Source organism: Lethenteron reissneri, chromosome 45 (genome assembly GCF_015708825.2).
Source record: "Lethenteron reissneri isolate LAM-NWPU_2019-01 chromosome 45, ASM1570882v1, whole genome shotgun sequence".
Taxonomy (NCBI): domain Eukaryota; kingdom Metazoa; phylum Chordata; class Hyperoartia; order Petromyzontiformes; family Petromyzontidae; genus Lethenteron; species Lethenteron reissneri.
In genome coordinates, this window is record NC_083823.1 from 5,420,908 (window position 1) to 5,444,430 (window position 23,523).

The window sequence follows — 23,523 nt, forward strand, 5'->3', positions numbered from 1 at the left end:
TTGCAGACTTTGCCTTTCTCTCTCCTCCTCTGAGTGCTGTCACAACAAAGACGAGAGCAGCCGCGCTTTGTGTGCCCCCTGAATGGGGGGCTGTGTATATTTGCAAAACCGTATCGCGCCGGGTGTGTGACCTCTTGCTTCGCTGAGTTCCACGCTTTATGTTCATCTCTTTATGTCACCATCACCACCGCCGCCACCCCCCACCACCACCCTCCTCCTCCTTCTCTCCTTGTCCGCCAACCCTCCCCCCCCCCACCGACTTCCCCAACTTTCCACCGCCTAACTTACCAGAACAGTTCCCGGGGCAACCACATTCTGTAGGAGGAACTTGGGCTCTGGGCGCAACCGTTCCTTTCTCTGCTCCTCTCTCGCCTGGCATCACATCGCATAATCAGCGTCATCATCATTACCATCACCACCATCATTGTCATTGTCGCCATCAGCATCAGCATCATCATAACAATCACCAACACGTCCATCATAATGATGATGATCATCATCATCATTACTATTATTGTCATCATCATTATCATCACGATCGTTGTCATCATCACCATAGCCATCATCACCATCATTCCCATCATCACAATTTTCACCATCATCGTCGTCAACATCATCGCCAGCAGCATCACAGCTCTCCGATCGGTTTTACCGTTCGTTATGTCTAAGGTTGGTGATGCCTCTTCATCCAGCAGCGGATGGATAATGGCTAATCTTGATGATGATAACGCTGATGCCTGCGTCAATAAATAATAGAGATTGTTTAAACATGCTCAACACCATCATCGGCATCATCATTATCATCATGACTACGCCACAGCATGCACGCAAAATAGTAACATTAGCAGCAAATGGTAAAACAACCCCAACCAGAATTCCAACTCGCAACCTTCCAATTGTGAGCCGCTCGCTGCTCCACTGAGCCACCGGGCCAGACAATGTGGCTGGCAATTAACGTCCAACTCGCCTTGGTTTGCCCTAAAACTGGCCATATGATCTCTACACGGCATGCATGCATATATACATAGCCGTACCCAGGACTCCATTGGCAGTGCCTTACATCGATAAGCACGAAGCCCAGCCGAGCAGCGTTTCGAAAAAAAAACAGTTAAAGTGAGAAATTAATCCCTGGGCATCACCACCAATACCACCACTAAAAACAAAGATCCCCCGTATAGCCTGAACAGACTGTTGGGGCAAGTGCTGCTCGCGTCGACTTACGTAGGCTGGAACGGTACACGAGGGGGTGGGTGGCCAGCATCACCACCACTATCACCATCATCATCATCACCATCACCACCACCATCATCATCACTATCACCACCACCATCATCATCATCATCACCATCACCACCATCATCATCACCATCACCACCACCATCATCACCATCACCACCACCATCACCATCATCACCACCACCACCATCACCATCATCATCATCACCATCATCATCATCACCACCACCACCACCATCATCATCATCACCACCACCACCACCACCATCACCATCATCACCACCACCACCATCATGATCATCACCACCATCACCACCACCACCACCATCATCATCACCATCACCACGACCATCATCATCACCACCACCACCATCACCGTCATCACCATCTTCACCACCGTCATCACCACCACCATCATCACCATCACCATCATCACCATCATTACCACCATCATCACCACTACCATCACCACCACCATCATCACCATCACCAACATCACCACCACCATCTCCACCACCACCATCACCACCATCACCATCTCCACCATCATCATCACCATCACCATCATCACCATCATCACCACCACCATCACCACCATCATCATGATCATCACCACCATCACCACCATCACCACCACCATCATCATCACCATCACCACGACCATCATCATCACCACCACCACCATCACCGTCATCACCATCTTCACCACCATCATCACCACCATCATCACCACCATCACCACCATCACCATCATCACCACCACCATCATCACCACCACCATCATGATCATCACCACCATCACCACCATCACCACCACCATCATCATCACCATCACCACGACCATCATCATCACCACCACCACCACCATCACCGTCATCACCATCTTCACCACCGTCATCACCACCGTCATCATCACCACCATCATCACCTCCACCACCACCACCACCATCATCACCATCACCACCACCACCATCATCACCACCATCATCACCATCACCACCATCATCACCACCATCATCACCATCACCACCATCACCACCATCATCACCACCACCACCACCACCATCATCACCACCATCACCACCATCATCACCACCATCACCACCATCATCACCACCATCACCACCATCACCACCATCATCACCACCATCATCACCATCACCATCATCACCACCATCATCACCACCATCACCACCACCACCACCATCATCACCACCATCACCACCATCATCACCACCATCACCACCATCACCACCATCACCACCATCATCACCACCATCACCACCATCATCACCATCACCACCATCACCACCATCATCACCACCATCATCACCATCACCACCATCATCACCACCATCATCACCATCACCATCATCACCATCATCATCACCACCATCACCACACCATCATCACCACCATCACCACCATCATCACCACCATCACCACCATCATCACCACCATCACCACCATCATCACCACCATCACCACCATCACCACCATCATCACCACCATCACCATCATCACCATCACCATCATCACCATCATCATCATCACCATCTCCACCATCACCATCATCACCACCATCACCACCATCACCACCATCACCATCTCCACCATCATCACCACCATCATCACCACCACCACCATCACCACCATCATCACTACACGTGAAAGAGGCGAAGTGAGGAGCGGCGATGTCTCGAGGAGGGGGGGTGGAGGTGAGGGGGGCAGGGGGGGGATGGGGAATCGTGTGTGAGGGGGGGGGGTGGAGCGGTGTTGTTGTGGCAGACACTCACTATGAAGAGCTCTACGAGACAAATAACTTGCAGGGGGTGGATGGGGGATGGGGGGGTTGGGAGTGGATGAGGCGGGGGGGGTGGCAGGAGGAACGGGGGGGGGGTGGAGACAGTCGTGGGGGGTGGAGGACAGAGGGGGGGGATGTCATGATTCACGGGGGGGTTGTCACCTGCATCTCTTCCCCGTGTATCCCCATATGGTGACACGGCTCGGGACAGACACTCGGACAGAGTCGGGCCCCGGTCCCCCGGCTCGAGACGGGCGGTGGGGATGGGGGCGGGCAGTATGCAGAAAGATTGAATTCTCTCACCCGTCAACGGCAATATGGCAGGGTGACGACGCAGTGACACGGACGTCAAGTGCCGGAGGCCACCACGACTCCACTCGAACCTCCTCCTCCTCATCATCCTCCTCCTCCTCCACTGCTGCTGTTGCGCGTCTGCCTATGACGAAGGAATATTTCAACTAAACGCTCTTTTTTGTTGGTATTTTACCAGGCCCCACTGAGCTGTATAGCTCTTTTTTTTGTTTTTAGAAGCGACCTGGCGATCGCAAATTTTGTGGCTCAACGAAGTGGAATGTCACGTGCAGCATTTACACTTGACAGCAGCAAGCGTCAGGGTCGGGATCGAACCCACGACCTCCTGGATACCAGGCGAGGTGGTTAACATCTCCAACCCACCGTGATGATGATGATGAGAGAGAGACACGCACAATTTCCAAATATACAGCAGCAGGCGTCAGGGTCGGGATCGAACCCACGACCTCCTGGATACCAGGCGAGGTGGTTAACATCTCCAACCCACCGTGATGATGATGATGATGATGAGAGAGAGACACGCACAATTTCCAAATGTACAGCAGCAGGCGTCAGGGTCGGGCTCGAACCCACGACCTCCTGTATACCAGGCGAGGTGGTTAACATCTCCAACCCACCGTGATGATGATGATGATGAGAGAGAGACACGCACAATTTCCAAATGTACAGCAGCAGGCGTCAGGGTCGGGATCGAACCCACGACCTCCTGTATACCAGGCGAGGTGGTTAACATCTCCAACCCACCGTGATGATGATGATGATGAGAGAGAGACACGCACAATTTCCAAATGTACAGCAGCAGGCGTCGGGGTCGGGATCGAACCCACGACCTCCTGTATACCAGGCGAGGTGGTTAACATCTCCTAGCCACCGTGATGATGATGATGAGAGAGAGTCACGCACAATTTTCAAATGTACAGCAGCAGGCGTCAGGGTCGGGCTCGAACCCACGACCTCCTGCATACCATGCGAGGTGGTTAACATCTTCTAGCCACCGTGATGATGATGATGAGAGAGAGTCACGCACAGTTTCCAAATATACAGCAGCAGGCGTCAGGATCGGGATCGAACCCACGACCTCCTGCATACCAGGCGAGGTGGTTAACATCTCCAACCCACCGTGATGATGATGATGATGAGAAAGAGTCACGCACAATTTCCAAATGTACAGCAGCAGGCGTCAGGGTCGGGCTCGAACCCACGACCTCCTGTATACCAGGCGAGGTGGTTAACATCTCCAACCCACCGTGATGATGATGATGATGATGAGAGAGAGACACGCACAATTTCCAAATATACAGCAGCAGGCGTCAGGGTCGGGATCGAACCCACGACCTCCTGTATACCAGGCGAGGTGGTTAACATCTCCAACCCACCGTGATGATGATGATGATGAGAAAGAGTCACGCACAATTTCCAAATGTACAGCAGCAGGCGTCAGGGTCGGGCTCGAACCCACGACCTCCTGTATACCAGGCGAGGTGGTTAACATCTCCAACCCACCGTGATGATGATGATGATGATGAGAGAGAGACACGCACAATTTCCAAATATACAGCAGCAGGCGTCAGGGTCGGGATCGAACACACGACCTCCTGGATACCAGGCGAGGTGGTTAACATCTCCTAGCCACCGTGATGATGATGATGAGAGAGAGTCACGCACAGTTTCCAAATATACAGCAGCAGGCGTCAGGATCGGGATCGAACCCACGACCTCCTGTATACCAGGCGAGATGGTTAACATCTCCTATCCATCGTGGCGCATCAAACGTCGGCTACTATTATGATTGCTTCCCCCGTTGCAAGGCATTTTATTGACTAATGCGTTGAGTTTCTGACTTTGGAGGGTTATACAATTGTCGTAGTCATGACTACAACAATACTTCTGATATCGATAATGATGATTATCCGGTGTCACGGATGTTCATCGCTGCTTGACGAAGGCATCATTATGAGCATCGTCATCATCATCATCGTAATGTTTAGCCGCTACCTACTGTTGGGATGAATATCGCGCGGATAGAGTGTCCATTAACCGCCACAGCCATGTACGCCAAGCACGATCTGTGGCGAATTGCAACCGATGTGGTTGACAAGCGAGCAGAATCTTCAGCGGAACGTTGTCGTGTATCATAAGAATGGCTCTGTCGGGTGGTGGAGGGTTCACAGCTTGAACTGACACCATACCCAGGCGGTCTAAAGCTAAAATAGAGCGGTTATGAATTATGTTGGTCGTGAACGGCTACGTACGAAATTAAAGAAATGACTCAGATTTTGCTGTTGCGTGTTCCTTTGGCAGTGATCCACAAGCACATATATACACCATATAAACAATCTATATACAATGTGTTTAACACGGAGGCCCACATAGGCTTATTTAATTTATTTTAAGAGTGGAATTAAAGCAGTTGAATTGTTAACAAAAAGTAAGTTAATATGTTATCTATTACCATCATGCACATCAAAATGGTTTCTTCCTTTTTAAGATGACATAAACAGAATGGAAAAATAAACAACCCTACCTGCTATTTGTTCAAATAAATATTATTGTAAATATAATAAATAGAACACCCGGTATTTCGGGAATCAACACACGTATCAATAATACCGGAGTCTTAAAATAAAAATAAAAATATAATTTGCGACATTTCTGAGTAATGACACTTCAACGTTAAGTCCTCTGAAGAAGGGAAATTTCCCGAAACGTTTCCTATCATATCTATTGCTCTCTTTTAAGGCCACGGTGTCATTGATGAATATTTCTATGTTCTATTCCGTGTGACATTGTTCGTAATTGCTTGTTTAAGTTATCACCGCAATTGTCCATCAACCAGTGCCAAATAAAGTCTGGACCGTATATGCCCACTGTTGTTCAACGAAAGCATCAAAATTGTCATCATTATCCATTTTCTATCTACTGCTGGATAGAAGGCGTCACGGCCCTGCGATGCCACTACACCTCCGATTCTGATACACTCACAAATACACACGTTGCACAAACATAGACACACAATTTGCACGTTTGATTCGAATATCAATTCTTCTTGGCATCTCCATTCTGCCGTCTCTGTCCTCATTTAAACTGTTTAAGTGTCGAATGTGATTTTACAACGTAATTGCTCTCGTTATTATGACTCATTACTTTATTTAAAATCTGTAATTGTGCTCACGCTTTGATGTTGTCTGCCGGCCGAGTGGCATTTGAAATAAAAGTGCGTCTTGGCCCTACGGCCTTCAGTCGGGAAGTACGCTACTGGCCCGAAACGTCTAATCGACCTGACTCCGCCTTTGCTCGGTGTGATTCCATCGTTCCAGTCTCGACCATCGGTCCCCATAGTCCCTGGTCTCCACGTGTCCCTTGCCCGCACCTACTGAGTTTCATGAACAATTGCCATTGATACAGATTGTGTGAGCCAATGCGTAATGAAATATTTACATTTTAAAGTTGTATTTCGATATATAAACGACCCGCTGTTGCTCTGTCATCGTCACCACCACGCCATTCTCACACTCCTCGTGTACTCGGAGCACGACAAGCAATATTTCTGTTAAAGTAACAATCCGAATGATATGCGAATATAACATTGCATTGTGAGGTTTCGCCCACCGGATTTAAATAAATATGCCATCGTGCAGCAGTGGATTGAGCGTGGCAAACTCCTCATGGCGACAAACACAAGCGTGCGTCTGTCAGCTCTGCAGCATCACACACGCAACACGGACAGGGGTAGTTAAGCGACAACCGGTTAAAACCGGTAACCGTTATCGGAGAGGTAACCGGTTCGAAAAGTCCGAAAAATCTAAAATTTTTTCCAGGACGTTCGAGAAGCTTGCGATGATTGACGGGGCCTTTTTACCCGGTGAGGTAAAAACAATAGTATATTGAAATTTTTGTATATTTTTTTCAAAGTGATTTGTTATTCTTTACTGTACTTTGCACTCCTTTCGTGTTTTTTTTTTTCGCACGATTCGTTGTTGTAACGTTCTGACCACGTGCCCCTACCGGACATCTGTGAAGAAGAGCTTCATAGCTCATCGGATTCCTCCTGCAGTATAAAGAAAGATTCCGATTGATTCTGATTCCGCGTGGTGTGTACGTTTCTCATTTAAAATAAATGCTGTGATCATTGGCCTGGCGTCTTGCGACAAACCGGTTACCGGATGCGTTTTTCATTCGGTTACCGGTAAAAGTAAGCAAATTAAAACCTTGCTACGTACATAGGCAATAGAGTTTAAATTGCCTCAATATAACAGCACACGAACGATGCTGCAAGTTACAGACGTCACGCACCTACGATTAGCACGGTTGACTACGTACGGCGCAAAATAAGTTCAACATACAATTATCATCATCGATATTGATCTATATGATCGGAACACGTGGGTCAGCTTCTGGTCACTCCCATGTTGTGTGTGGGTTCGAGCGGTGGCGCAGTGGTTAGCGCGACATCACGATCAGACATTAGTCGTTGCTGATGTGAGCCCTGGCACCGGGAGCAAACCGAGGTAGTTGATTTCGCACTTTTCGTAGCCCAGTGAGCCGACCACTGCCGCCACCGCTCCCAACATTGTACACATGCAATGATAAAGATCCCTCGTATAGCCTTAACAGACTGTTGGAGCAAGTGCTGTTAGCGAGCACGCCCCGGCCACCTTTGTCTCTCCAGTAGCACCGGGCACTGATTTGAGGCCGAGTCAACCGAGGAGATGCCCATGGTCTGGTTTAGGTAATCGTCACCGATGTTGGCCTGAGCGGTAATCGAACTCGGGGCGCCGGGTTCGTAGGGCAGTGCGCGCTAACCACTGCGCCACCGTTCCCCCCCCCCCCAGCCCCCACCGAGCACACAACCGTACACACACCCACACATACTCACACACACCCACACACACTCACACACTCACACAGACTTACACACCCACACACGCTCACTCGCCCACACACACTCACACACACCCACACACACTTACACACACCCATACACACCCACACCCACACACTCACGCACACGCACACACACTCACGCACACCCACACACACTCACACACACACTCACATACACTCACACACACCCACACACACTCACACACTCACACACACTCACGCACACCCACACACACCCATACACCCACACACACTCACACACCCACACACACACCCACACATACCCACACACACTCACCCACACACCCCCACACACACCCTCACACACGACCGCACACACACTCACACACACTCACACACACCCACACACTCACCCACACACACACACACATACCCACACACACTCACCCACAAACACCCAAACACACTCACACACACCCACGCACACTCACGCACACTCACACACCCACACACCCCCACACACTCACACACACCCACACACACTCACACACACACTCACATACACTCACACACACCCACACACACTCACACACTCACACACACTCACGCACACCCACACACACCCATACACCCACACACACTCACACACCCACACACACACCCACACATACCCACACACACTCACCCACACACCCCCACACACACACTCACACACGACCGCACACACACTCACACACACTCACACACACCCACACACTCACCCACACACACACCCACACACACATACCCACACACATTCACCCACAAACACCCAAACACACTCACACACACCCACGCACACTCACCACACACCCACACACACTCACCCACACACACACTCACACACACTCACGTGCAATGCGCAACTTTTAATGCTGATCGCTGTCTCTGCAGCAGCAGCAGAAGCAGATAGGTGACATGATCAGCGCGGCGCGTGATATCCGATGACATTATCACCCACGCACACACAGCCCTCGTATCCTTGCCGCCTTCAAATCCGCTCCCCCCCACCACACCCAGCACTTCTTCAAACGCCAACAAAATCCCTTTTTGCCTTCTGTTGCAGGGGAGAACTTCCTTCACTGATCTCAACACGGGCACGCGATTGATTCAGACGTGGGGGGGCGGGGGGCTGTATACTATTGAGGGCGGGTGGTTTATCCTTATAACGACAAAACAAATAACAACAACAACCAACCATCTGGCAACAAAACTGACACCTTTTTTTACAAGGAGTCATGTTTACATAGACCACAATACCTGCAGTCATAATGCAAACAAAAACATAACTCTGATAATGTATGCACTGTCCTTGAAGTTGATTGGTCCACACCCAAGGACAGTGCACATTATCAGAGTTGTGTTTTTTGTTTGCATTATGACTGCAGGTATTGTGGTCTATGTAAATATGACTCCTTGTAAAAAAAGGTGTCAGTTTTGTTGCCAGATAGAAGGGTAAAAAACCAATTATCATATTTTTTTACTGGCAAATGAGGTTCCAATGGAACAACCAACCAGACATATAATAAAGGCAGGATGCTGAAAGCTGAGATGGAATGAGGGGTCATGCCGGGGAAAGGCGAAATTATGGCAGTTGGGTTGTTGTTGTAGGGTTGTTGTTGTTGTTGTAGGGTTGTTGTTGTTGTTGCTCTGGCTGTCGCCTGATGAGGCTGGTTGCAATTACCGGCAAAACGTCGTGGGTTTACTCTCCAACACACAGCGGTGTGCTAAACTAGTAAACTATTGGCACGTTCTGTTTACGTGACAACCCTTACTTATTGGCTGTATCGGTGGTGGTGGCGAGTTTTAACGACACATTTCTATCTTCTTGGTTCTTTCGGTAAAGTCACGTAGAAGGGAAGTAATAAAATAATAAAAATAAAACATAATAAAATAATTCTCACGACGTTTCGACCACAACGCAAGCAGCCGTCCTCAGGTGAAGACCGTCTTCAGGTGAAGAACAGGTCTGTCGGGGAGACGCTGCTTGCGTTGTGGCCGAAACGTCGTGAGAATTATTTTATTATGCTTTATTTTTATTATTTTATTACTTCCCTTCTACGTGACTTTACGGAAAGAACCAAGAAGATGAATCCCTGCAGTCACGAAAGCTTTAAATCGAGACACATTTCTATTAGGCGTTCTAACCGTCAACCAACAAAAAGTTATATTATGGGTTGTTGTTGTTGTTGATCGCAACTGTTTTCTCTGCTCAGATTTCTCTTCGATGAACTTTGTGTCTTTGTATTATTGTGTCCATGTTGGTGGCCCCACGTTACTCTCGCGAAACAAATAAACTGAGATTCCACTTCGGTCCCCTCTTGAAATTCTCGCCTTGCTTAAGTAAGCTAAGCAAACTGATCGCCGAGATTAAAACATGATGATGATGATGATAATACTACTAAAGGGAATGTGGCAGCCCAGAGGAACGGAACGCGTTCGGTAAGGATGTGCCCCACCAACAGGATGAGATGGAGCGATTATTACATCGATTAATTATAGTTAGTATTAACTAATCGGTTCGGGCACGGATGCTGCGTGGATTTCTTTTTTACATAGCATAAAATCGCGAGATTTAACCACGGGCTGGTGGAGGGAACCCTTCATCCAGCAGCGGATTGACCATGGCGATGATGGTGATGATGATGAAACACATCACACTTTATCACACGATCGGTTGCGAGAAGGATTGCAGCAGATGAGTGTGCCCGGAAGGGGTGAAGATGTTTGCAGTAATCCGTACTCTCTCCGTCTCCTTATATCTCTCCTTATTTCTCCTTTTCTCTCCCTCCCTCCCGCTCCCTCTTTTTTTCAGGTATGCACGAGAGACGCCACGTGGTGGCTATCGCCCAGAGCGCGTGGAAAGTGTAGTAAATAGATGCTCGTGCCGAGGATGTGAGGCACGGAGCCACTTTGCTGATGGCGCTGGGTTTAATTTACAACGGGTGGAGAAATCTGCAGACTCCCTGAAACAAAAACAAAAAAACGACTGCGGGCTGAGGATGCATGCAGGCGCGATTGTGGGTCAGTCTGTCGAGATCCTGCCATCATCACCCATCACCCATCACCCCTCCATCATCAACCACCGACAAATTAAATCCTCTTGCCCAATGGCAGGCAGTCGGCTAAAACTCCATCAATCCTGTCCGCTTTTCCCAGCCTTAGTTTCAAGCAAACGCCTCCACGCAGCTTGCCTCTCACTGCCTTTGAGGATGCGCCCATGTCGAGGGCTAAAACGATTAAACGATGTTTTTTAGTTTACCAGGTGTAATGTCCCACTTGAGCCTTGTAGATTGTTTTTAGGAGCGACCTGGCGATCGCAAGTGATAGCTCAGCGAAGTGGCTTATCGTCGCGTGGAAAATGTGTAGCAGCCAAATACTCCTAACGCGTGTTGATTATAACTGTGCAGGGAAAAATTGGAGGATACACACGTGCGTCCGTTCCTTCCAGAATCCCCTCGATGAAGCGGTTCGCCTCTGATAATGATCAACATCTCTTGCGCTTGCTGGATCTCATTAGAGACATCTTTAAACTACTCTGGCGCTGTCAAGATGATGGTTCGCATAACGCGAGAAAAGTGCAAATCAATCTCCCCTGGCACGAGCCGCAATCCGTATCATCAGCAGCCACGCTCAATCGACTGCTGGATGAAGACCTCCCCAATCCACCACCACCACCACTCGAACGTCTACTTCCCAAGAATAAAATATTTATTTCAATATCACAATATATGATGATGATTATCATAATAATAATAAACGCACGCGCGCGCACACGGTACGCGCAGCAACGTTTCACGAGCGTGCCCGGGGGCTATAGTCATAATCTGCGAAAATGAAATCAAGGCCGCGTCACGGGCCGACCACGCAGCGCGCAATAGTGTCCCCGCGGGGGGCCCAGAATTGCAGATGGTAAAGAAATGGCATTGCGGAGGGGCCCCCCCACGGTAGCGCAATAATAGGGCCACTCCATCATTGCGCGAGTCGCTCCGGCCCCCGGAAAAAAAAAAACTGCAATCAAGAAATATTGAGGAATTAAAAATAAAGACGGTGGCATTGTGGGGTGGCGGTTGGGTGGGGGCCGGGGGGGAGGAGGGGGGGGGGGCGTGGGAAGGGAGAAAGTGGGGGGGGAGGGGGGTGGAGGCATGGGGGGGAGGGGGGCGGTGTGGTTCGCGGGGGGGGGGGGTTGAAGTGTTTGTTGTGTTTGTGGTGGGTGGGGGCGGGGGAGGGAGGGAAGAGGGGGGGGGGCACGTTTAGGGATGTGCGAGCCCAAGGGGGGAGGTGATCGTGGAAGGTGGGTGGGGGAGGGGTACAGGGGGGGGCCCGGGAGACGTGGGGAGTAAGGAGGGGGGGGTTCGATGTGCGTCAGACTGGAGTGTTGTTGTGTTGGAGTGGGTGGGGGGCCTGTTGGCTGAGGTAGGGTGGGGGGGGGGGTAGAGAGTGGGGGGCGGTTGGAGATTTGGGGGGTACGTGCGAGGAGGGATGGCGAAGCGGTCGATGTGTGTTGCGTGAATTGATGGAGGTAGCGAAATCACTGCAACTCTTTAGTCCTTGATGCGTTCAACAGGGGGCCCATAGTTTATTCGGAGTGCTCGCACCAATAACGTCCGGCAGCCCAGCGGCATGGTGTTTAACGAGGCTGGCGGATCGAAACCGGCCCAGAGTTCACTCCCGCAGAATGCTGGGTTCGTCCTGTAAGGCGCTTGGACCACCACGTGGTACGCGCGCTGTGTGTGCATCACACGACAGCTTCAACCGCCGTTCGCCACGGGTGCCAGGCTAGGTGCACTTTGAGGCCGCGTGAAGTGTCGAAGGCTCGCTGGCAGGAGGTCACGTACACGCGTGTGTGTGTGTGAGCGATAGTGCAGTGGTAAGCGCATTATGCTAACCCAGAACTGGGTTTTCCTTAGGTCGACTCAGCCTCAAATAAGTACCCGGTGCGGTGTGGAAACATCAGTACCGGGAAGACAAAGACGGCCGTGTGTCCCGTGCCGGCCTTAATAGGTGCTCGCTAACAGCACTTACCTCGACAGTCTATGAAGGCTACACGGGGGATCTTTGTTTATGTTGCAAATTTCACGTGCTGGTTTAGGGTTGACTCAGCCCATCATCCAGCTGGGGTCGATACAATACAATTCCTATCAGTTTGTAAGTCAACCGCGGTTGTCCTTCAGGTTATACTCGCCCCCGCCATAGGAACGTGTAATCTCCACCACTGGCTCTGCAGGGCTGTAACAGGAGATGAGAAAAAACGGAACGTGCAATTGCCTATGAAATCGCTCAGTCTATAGACTGTATACGCATGAAAATACACGCATGCGTATTCGCATATACATATATGCATATGTGAATGTATATATGTGTACATATCTATGCGTCAGATTGTTAAGATATATGCGTCCGTGGTTTTATATACGTGTATGTATGTTGAACTTCTTTCGCGCCGTACGTAGCCAACCGTGCTAATCGTGTGTTACGTATTGTGTGTGTGATTTATTCAGTTGTGTGCGTGTGTTTGTGTGTGTGTGTATGTACCGTGTGATTATTGTTCTGTGAATGTATGAATGCAAGTTGTATAATACGGTATTATGTGTAACTTACGTATTTTGTCGTTAGTGTAGTGTATGTATACGTGTGTCTGTGTGTATGTAGCTTACGTGCGTTTTGTGCGTGTATGCATATACGTATGATTACGCAATCACAACAAGGCATTATATCTGTGTATGTACTTGTGGTAGGTTACCGTTTGGCGTTCATCGTTACGGAGCCGGCAACGACCCGGGTTCGATTCCCGCTCACGGCCAACATCAGTGACGATTATCAGAACCGTGTCTGGGCCTCTCCGAGGTCAACTCAGCCACTAGGGAGACAAAGGCGGTCGGGCGTGATGCTGGCCACCCATCTCCTCGTGTGCCATTCCGGCCTTCATACGTTCTCGCTAAAAGCACTTGCCCCAACAGTCTGTTAAGTCCATACGGATGATCGTTGTCTGTGTCTCTGTTTGCGTACAGAATTAAGGTTTGAATAAATTAATCATTGGATTTCGGATTTTTGAGGATAATTTCTGAACAATCGATGACTCTGAAGCTAAACATTATTTCAGATAATCCGATGAATTCGTTTCTGATTTTTCTGACTAAACCGAATATCGGCGCACGTGCCTCGTCTCTGTGTGCGTGTGTGTTTACAAAGTCGTTGTTGTTTTTGTTGTTGTTTAAAACGCACGTGTGTTTGAGATTTAAATACAACATTAGCGTTGAGGGAATTTACACGAATCTTGGATTAACGAAATAAAAATCACAAATTTCATTGGTGCAGAGAGACAAGGAAAAAATTGACGTTTCGGGCACGTGGCCTTCTTAAGTGGCCATTGTGATGAACGTGTATGTTGTGTACGTGTGACCATGTCAGCCTACGTTTGGTGCAAATGGGATTTTCGAGAACGTGTTATCTCATTGACGACAGCACGTGGCAAAAATATAATATTGCTATTTGATCATCGTTCGATCCACTGCTAGATGAAAGCCTCCTCCAAGCGGCCACCACGTCTCCCGATCCAGCGATGTTAATGATCCACCCGGCCACCTGCACACCAACGTATTTCGTCGCTCCATCTCCTCGAAGGAGGGAGGGTGGGGGGGCCGTCTCGGAAGCGTTCCAATATTTGTATTTGTCACTGCATTATAAGCTTGATAACTTATAGATATAGATTGATTTTACATTCCCACGGACAATATTTACAAAACGACTGCCCCGCTTAATACACTTCAATTTCGTGAACGAATTATCTGGTCGAGACTAACGACGGAGTATAAGAATAACCCTATTCCGGCAGCTGTGTTTATTGTCGGAAAGGGTCAAACCTATTCTTGTTTTTGATGCTGGCAAGGGCGGTCCCGTGATGTAGCTGCTCACCCCGAGCTCTCAATGTCCTCATACGTGGCATTGTCTTTGTGCTGTTCGCCTTTTGGTGTCTTCTGGTCTAACACTGTTCGAGACTAGGCTCTAAAGAAAGCTGTTTCTGGTGTGGAACAATCAGTTTCAAAGACAATGCATATACTGTCAGAGCTTGCATTGTGTTTGCATGTCACCACAGGTATATGTGGTTAACGCACATATGATCCCTTGCAAAAGGTTTCAGTTTGGTGCGTTAACATCTTAACACATGATGTTAACGCACCAGAAAGGGTAAAACCTATTCTTATAACAACGGAGTGTCTGGCATGCGTGTATGTACGTTGAACTTCTTTCGCACCGTACGTAACCATCCGTGATAATCGGAGGTGCGGGGTGTGGGAGGCGGGGATAAGGAACAACAAGAACTAATGAGCGAAAAATCAGTCCCGAGGGGACGTCCACGAACGACCTCGACAGATCGGTGGCATCTTTGGGGGGACGGGGGGGGAGGTGACTTCATCCAGCAATGGATAGACCATGGCTTGTTGGCGATGACGATTATGAGCCAATGTACACGCGCGCGCACGACTGCATCCCACCCCAACCCATCCAGGGTCACGGACGGAACGTGTCCACGGGGTCACGCTGCAAAAGGTCACGAGCAGCACGATCTCGGCTCGGATTCACCGACCAAGAACGGAAGACTCGGGGCCTAGGACGGGGTGGGTACGGGTGGCAGTGGTTGGGGAGGGGGGGGGTGCTGGCGATGAGTCGATGAACAAGAAGCGATGTTAATCTCAGCACCCCGAACGCAAAAAGATAAAGATGCCCCGGATAGCCTGCAACACGCTGCCGGGAGGGGCAAGTGCTGTTAGCGAGCATCGGTGAAGGTGCGGGGCGTGGCACGTGCTGTCGGTGTGGGCAGGGCCACGCCTGGTCGCCTTTGTCTTTGGCGCCACGGTGGCAAAATGTTGACGACCTCGCCAGGTATACGGGGGGGGGGTCCGTGGGTTCGATCCAGACCCCGACGCCTGCTGTATATTCGGTGTGTGGCGTGTTCTTCCCCGTGGTCGCGTGCATTTTTCTCGGGGTCCTCCCTTCGGGATTTTCCCTCCACATTTATAGAATCAACGTGGGTTTGGATTATTTCGCTGCTGTAAATGTCGACGCGATGCTACGCCACTCGGTTGAGCTATCGTTTGTGGTCCGGTCGTTTCTGAAAAAGAACTAAAAACTCAGCGGGCTTTACCTGTGAAAATTAAAATAGTTCGTAGTTGGTTAATTTAAATTTTTATACACTGCACCGGGTACCCATTTAAGACAAAGTTGATCTCCGAGAGAGACTCAGCAACGATTGTGATTTTCGTCACTGATAATAGCCGTAAGCGGGAATCGAACTTGGGACGTCGGATTCGTAGATCAGTGCGCTAACCACTACGCACTGCATACACTCTTGTCCACTCGACAGACGGGATATCAGAAGGGTCATTGCCCGAAACGTCACCTGGTGTATATATGTTTTACTGTTAGTGGCGTGTTATTGACAAATGTGTTGATTTGTGTTTGTTTGTTATCTGAGGTTTGTGCACCGTTGCCAACGCAGCACTAAGTAGGGCTGACGTCACCACAGCGCTTGTGCCAGGCTAGGTGCACAAATACAAAGATCCCCCGCATAGCCTGAACAAACTGTAGGGACAAGTGCTGTTAGCGAACACCTATGAAGGCCGGCACGGAACGCGAGGGGGTGGGTGGCCAGCACCACGCCCAACCGCCTTTGTCTCCCCAGTGGTGATTTTTACCGCACCGGGTGCTCATTTGACGTTGAGTCGACCTAGGGGAGGCCCACACACAGACATCCATGTCGACGATCGTGTGCAATGGCAGAGACGACCCCTCCGTCAGCGAAACTCGTGACCACGGGGGGGGGGGGGGCAGGAGGGGGGGATGCAGCTGATGAGCCGCCCTCGAGAGAGTCGGCACAGGCAAGGATTAACCAATAGGCATGAAGTGCATTTACCTTTTTTTAATTAGAGTCGCCGATGCAGCAAAAACTTAATGAATTATTAATTGCACGTGGTTATGTGTGTGTGGGGTGGGGGGAGGGAGCGGTAGTGTGGCGATGCGCTACGAACACAGGGACCAGAGTTCGATTCCCGTTCACGGTCAACAGCGGTGACGATTATCTGCACCGGTCCTCGGCCTCTCCTAGGTCGGCTCAGCCTCAAATGAGTACCTGGTGCTGTGTAAACATTATTACTGGGGAGACAAAGGCGGCCGGGCGTGGTGCTGGCCACCCCACCCCCGGCCGTCATAGGTGCTCGCTAACAGCACTTGCCCCAACAGTCTGTTAAGGCTACACGGGGGATCTTTTTCTTTTTTTGTGTGTTGAAGAAGGGGGGGGGGGGAGCGGTGGTGCAGCGGTTAGCGCACTGCGCTTCGAATCCGGCGACCCGAGGTCGAATCCTGCTCACAGTAGCGGTTATTTTAATCGGGCATGGGCCTCCCCTAGGTCGACTCAGCCTCAAATGAGTACCTGGCGCGGTGCGTAAACATCGCAACTCCGGATACAAAACGGGTGATCGTGCCTGCTTACTTATCGCGTGTCCCTTCTATTCGCCGCGTGCTATTTAGCGGACAAGATGCCCATCGTACAGCCGGTGTGGAGTGACGTTGAGAGCGGGTGGACTAAGCCGACGACGATGATGATGATGGTGATGATGATAACGCGAGTGCATCACTCGATGGGTTTCACTGCGTGGCCGTTGCACGCAGAGACGACGCAATCCCGCGACCTCCAATTGTTCACGGCGCGAAAGAAAGTCGACATCCATACGCACAATCACAGTCATGAAGTTAACGTTCAGCAAAGTTACTTTTATAAAATCGGGGTGGGGGGGGGGCAAATATGTGGTTCGTGATGTTTAAAAAAAAATGTAAAAAAACACATCTTATCTTTTTAAGAACATCCATCATTTGATTGCGTCCACACAATTTCTCCCAAGTGTCATCCGCTTCAGGTTGACGATCGCGACGACCGTCTCACAAAGCTAAGCGGTGTTTGCGCCTGGAAAGCCGTTTGACTGGGTGAGACCACCACGACGCGTCACGATGCCCCGGCTATGTGGAGGGCAGCAGAGGGGAGTACAGAAAATGGCATTGTTCTACTGTACTTCTATGCTTCCACGTCTATAAGTTCCCCCCCCCCCAGCTCAACCCCGCCTTCACCAACCCCCATTTGACCAGCGGGGCGAAGTATGGTCACAATCATCCACGTGACCCACACGGCGTGGGACGGCAATCATCCAGCAGTGGATTGACAAAAATAAGCTGAACATATGCACACTTACATATGCTGTGCGTAGGAATCATCGGGGTGTCATTGCTCGCTCGATATTTTCCGGAACGCCGCACGGCTGGGCTTGGAAGTAGAAATTACCGGCGTAAGGCACTAGCACGAGAGTACACGAGGCACGCCTATCCGTAACAATCGCGTATAAAACACATTCCTGCGGGGGGAGCTGGTAGGAACGTTGGGTTGCTCGGTCAATGGCCAGAGTCAACGGCGGCGTGGTGTATTCCGCAAATATGCCCGACTGTGAGGGCGGGCACAAGCCAGCGTGAATAGGTTTAACGTTGAGTTTTATAAGGGCACCACGGGGTGACTAGTCCCTCCCCACCCAGCCCCACCCCTCCCACCCCCCACCCAGCCCCTCCCTGCACGACGAACGGACACAATAATCCCCTGTGGGCTGGTGTAACCAGGATGTTCCTACCAGTATATTGTGGCCTATATCCCTATAATGCTACGGAAACGTGTATAGTATTGTAGGAATATCGGATAGAATTGCAATATAGTGGAATGCCGTTGGCACGAATGACGCGAAGCTAAAATCGTGCGGACAAAACACGGGGGAGATGGGAGACGTGGCTGGGTGCCAAAGTCATCCTCAGAGCGGTGTTCGTTCTGGGCCGGGCTCATTCCAGGCCGAAGTTACGCACTGTGAATGTGACACCGCGATGAGTGGAGATAGAGAGCGAGCGAGAGAGAGAGAGATGATGATGATGGTGTGGTGGGGGATGGGGTGAGTGGAGATAGAGAGAGCGAGCGAGAGAGATGATGATGATGGTGGTGGTGTGGTGGGGGATGGGGTGAGTTGAGATAGAAAGAGAGCGAGCGAGAGAGATTGATGATGATGATGATGGTGTGGTGGGGGATGGGGTGAGTGGAGATAGAGAGAGAGCGAGCGAGAGAGATGATGATGATGGTGTGGTAGGGGATGGGTTGAGTGGACGGCAGTGGAGTTTGAGAAGCTCTCGACGAAGACTGACGAGGGGTAATAACCAAGCCACACAGCGCCAGGTCGACACTCGTCAAAAAGGCCGGGTTCGAACCCAGGTTTCAGCTATCAGTGATTCAATCACACATTTGAGTGAGTGTGTGTGTGTACGTGTGTTTGATAGTGCGTGGTAATCTCCGTCAGGTCAATCCGTGGCACTTGGGTCTGTCCGGTGACCTCCTGCCAGCGGGCCTTCGACACTTCACGCGACGGCCTCAAGGTGCACCATCGTGCACTTGGGGGATGGCCGTCAATAGGCACTACTTGCTAACGGCACTTGCCCTAACAGTTTGTCCAGGCTATACGGGGGATCTTTAGTCTATGCGGAGGGCCCCCCCCCCACTGCCCCCCCCCCTCACTCCCTCGCCACGTGGTGATCACGGGGGCCCACGCGTGGCTCTGGGATTAATCCCCGGCTCTTACCCCTACAAAGACAAAGCCCCCCCCCCCCCTATAGCCTTAACAGACTATTGGGGCAAGGGCTGTGAGCGTTCATATTGTTTTGATTATTTTTATGATACAAATTTCCACGTGATGATAAGACGCTTTGTTTGAGCTATCATTGGTGGCTAGGTCGCTTCTAAAAAGAAAGCTAATAGCTCAGTGGGCTATACTTCATCAATCTAAGTTGGCTTGTGGTTATTGTTGTTGTTGTTTGACTTGCATCCCACTGGGATTTTTGCACACAGCGTTGGTGTACGGTGTTTTTTCTGCAATATTGTGCTGTCTTTTCTTGGATTTTCTGTTTGCACTTAGTCACATATTCACTTTAAGATGTTTTTTTGTTCGTGTTTTCGTTTTTTGTTTGTTGCGGTTGCACCCGATTCAAGAGCCGAATGGCTCACAGGGCTACACCTAATACATGAACTTGAACTTGAAATAAAACATAGTTTTGTTGTGTATTTTTAACTGATTTGTTTACTCTCCCTATACTTTGCACTCCTATCGTGATTTTCTATTGCTTGTTCTTGTGACGTTCCGACCTGCCCCTACCGGACATGAGTGAAAAAGAGCTTTACAGCTCTTCTGATTCCTGCTGCAGTATAAATACATATTCTGATTCTGAGTAGCACCTATGAAGGCCAACACTGCACACGACGGGGTGGGTTGGCCAGCACCACGCCCGGCCGCCTTTGTCTCCCCAGTACTGGCGATATTGACACACCGCACCAGGAGCTAATTTTGAGGCTGAGTCGACCTAGGGAAGGCCCAGGACCGCTTCAGATAATCGTCGCTGGTGTTTGTGGCCGTGAGCGGGAATCGAACTCGTGTGGCCGGGTCAGTAGCGCAACGCACTAACCGCTGCACCACCGCTCCCCGAAACTCAGTCATTTTTGTTTGTTGTAGTACAGAGTTAGACTGGTAACTTTAATCTAAATTGTCTTATGGTTGTTATTGTTTGACTTGCATCCCGCTGGGATTTCTGCACACATCATTGATATACTGTACGGTGTTTTTTCTGGAAGACTTTGCTGTTTTTTCCGTTGCGTGTAGTCACTTTAAGATGTTTCTTGTGAATGTTTTTGTTTGTTGCGGTTGCACCCGAGTCAAGAGCCGAATGGCTCACAGGGCTACACCGAATAAATGAACTAAATGAACTAAACGCAACACACGCGTGGTTGTGCATGCGTCCCGTCTGCTTATTCACTTCCGTAACAGATGGTTATGTTTCTCCTGCCGCTGTGTCAGCAGTCGTTGCACAAGCACAGAGCACAAAAAGCGCCACAAATTAAAAACGCAACACATTCAGCAAACAACACCGCGCGCGTGGTCTTCGAAGTACAACGAATCAAGTCGGCGACGTTTCGGGCAATGGGCCTTCTTCATAGCACACACAAGCAAGACGGTTGCTTTTTGTTTGCGATCGAAACGTCGTGATTTGTTATTTTTTCTACCTACGTGACTTTACCGAAAGAACCAAAGAATATGGATTCCTGCAGTCACGAAAGCTTCAAATCAAGATTAGCACACACAAGTTCAAGAAATGCTATTTTCATCGAAGCACACAATGAAGATAAGGTGAGCACCGGGTCAATGTAGATGTGGGTAAGGAAATCACTTGACCGGTATCATGAAATATTATATGATTTTTCCAAAACGGCAGAGCTGGGAGGAACTGTGTGAGGGATGTGAAACTCTGGGTTTCTATGCGGGTGCATGCGTCTCTGCTTTAGTCTATGGGTCTCTGTGTGCGTAAGTTTACGCATGGCTCTCTGCGTAAATACATGTGTTTCTGTGTGAGGCTATGGATCATTTTGAGTTCATGGGTCTTCTGTGTTAGTTTATGGGTATCTGTGGTTCATAAGTATATACATGGGTGTCTGCGTAAATTTATGGGTTTCTGTGTGATGTTATGGGTTTCTCTGAGTGTATAGGTCTCTGTGTTAGTCTATACGGGTCTCTGTGCAGGTAAGTATGCGCATGGGTCTATACGTAAATACATGGGTCTCTGTGCGAGGCTATGGGTCTGAGTTTGTGGGATCTCTTTGGGAGTCCAAGGGCGAGATCGTGGAGGAACGCGTGCCTACTGAGCACCACACAAACCCAGCAGATCTGGGTTTGCGTGGTGGCATCGAAGGCCACCACACATTTATCTGCACATTTTCTAAAGTTTTGCAGGCCATGGTTTGAGCAAAGCCCGACTCTGCTGATGAGACACCGAACGTCGAAATCGGTTCGACCGAGTTATGTGCTTGTATTGAAGATGCATTCCCATAAGGCAGTGTCCGTCCGGTGGGATGTGAATGAAAACATTATAACTATTATTTATTTTTGATTTAAAGCTTTCGTGACTGCAGGGATTCATATTCTTGGTTCTTTCGGTAAAGTCACGTAGGGAGAGGCAACGATGGACTGTGGCGAAGGCGTTGTCTGCTCGGTTGTGTTATGACTCACGTCATCAGCAACGACGCTCGATGATGATGATCATCATCACCACGTGCTAAGCTTGTCTGAGCCTCGTTCATCAATAACGCGTGATCGAGAGAAACGCATTAACTAGGAGAGCGTGCGAATTCCCACACTCAGGGTACCCACGCGTGTGGACACACACACACGCACGTGTGTGTGTCTGTGTACTAACACACGCCCACCAACACTCAAACAAGTCAATGCGTCAACTAACTGTGTATTTAATCCTATCGCGTGCTGCCTCTCTCTGTCTCCGTCACACACACACACGAGATAAATATAGTTCACCCACGGCTAAATCCGCTGATACCACCTCCACCACCAGCACTCCTCGCTACCAAAGCGTTCCACCCTCCGTCAGCTCCCACAGCTGCTGCTGCTGCTCAGTAGAGACACGCAGCGATCTCGAATATCTGCCCCGACAGTCCCTTAGACGCACAGAAACCCACAGACGCATAGAGTCATAGACTCGCACAGAGACCCACAGACTCATAGAGAGACCCATAGGCTCATAGAGTCATAGACTCATAGAAAGACCCACAGCCTCATAGAACCATATACTTATAAAGAGACTCATAGACTCGCACAGAGAGCCATAGACTCAAAGAGAGACCCGCAGATACCCATAGACTTGCACAGAGACCCATAGACTCACAGAGAGACCCATAGACTTGCACAGAGACCCATAGACTCACAGAGAGACCCATAGACGCACAGAGAGACCCATAGACTCACACAGAGACCCATAGACTCACACAGAGACCCATATACTCTCACAGAGAGCGAGAGACACACACAGAGCCATAGAGTGCTCTTAGGCAATGTCTGATGTTTCCTTTATTAGACAACAATAATAATGCGGATAGACACGTACCACTCACTGATACGTGAGCTGCTCCCGCTTTCCTTTGACTTCAGCGTCACACTCAACAGGGAGGCAAACGACTCGTTCTCGATTTTAAGTTTTCGTGACTGCAAGGATCCACACTCTTTGGTCGCAGTTGCGACTGCTTTTTGTTGCTGTGGTTGTCCCACCTGATGACGGACGCTCGTGTTGTGTCCGAAACGTCGTGATTTTATTCCGTTTCTTTTCTTTACCCACGTGACTTTTACCGAAAGAACCAACCAGTATGCAAATGACTC

General features: G+C 49.8%; 1 long non-coding RNA gene across 1 annotated transcript in view; it reads right to left on the reverse strand.

Annotated features, from left to right (window-relative positions):
- Positions 1 to 293: 293 nt before the first annotated feature.
- The window catches only part of LOC133353979 (uncharacterized), an 84,725-nt gene continuing 61,495 nt past the window's right edge, over positions 294 to 23,523 (reverse strand). The window contains exons 2-3 of the long non-coding RNA XR_009756512.1: positions 3,203 to 3,476; positions 294 to 372 (exon numbers count right to left, since the gene is read on the reverse strand). This is a non-coding gene — a long non-coding RNA (uncharacterized LOC133353979). The remainder of the gene's footprint in view (positions 373 to 3,202; positions 3,477 to 23,523) is intronic.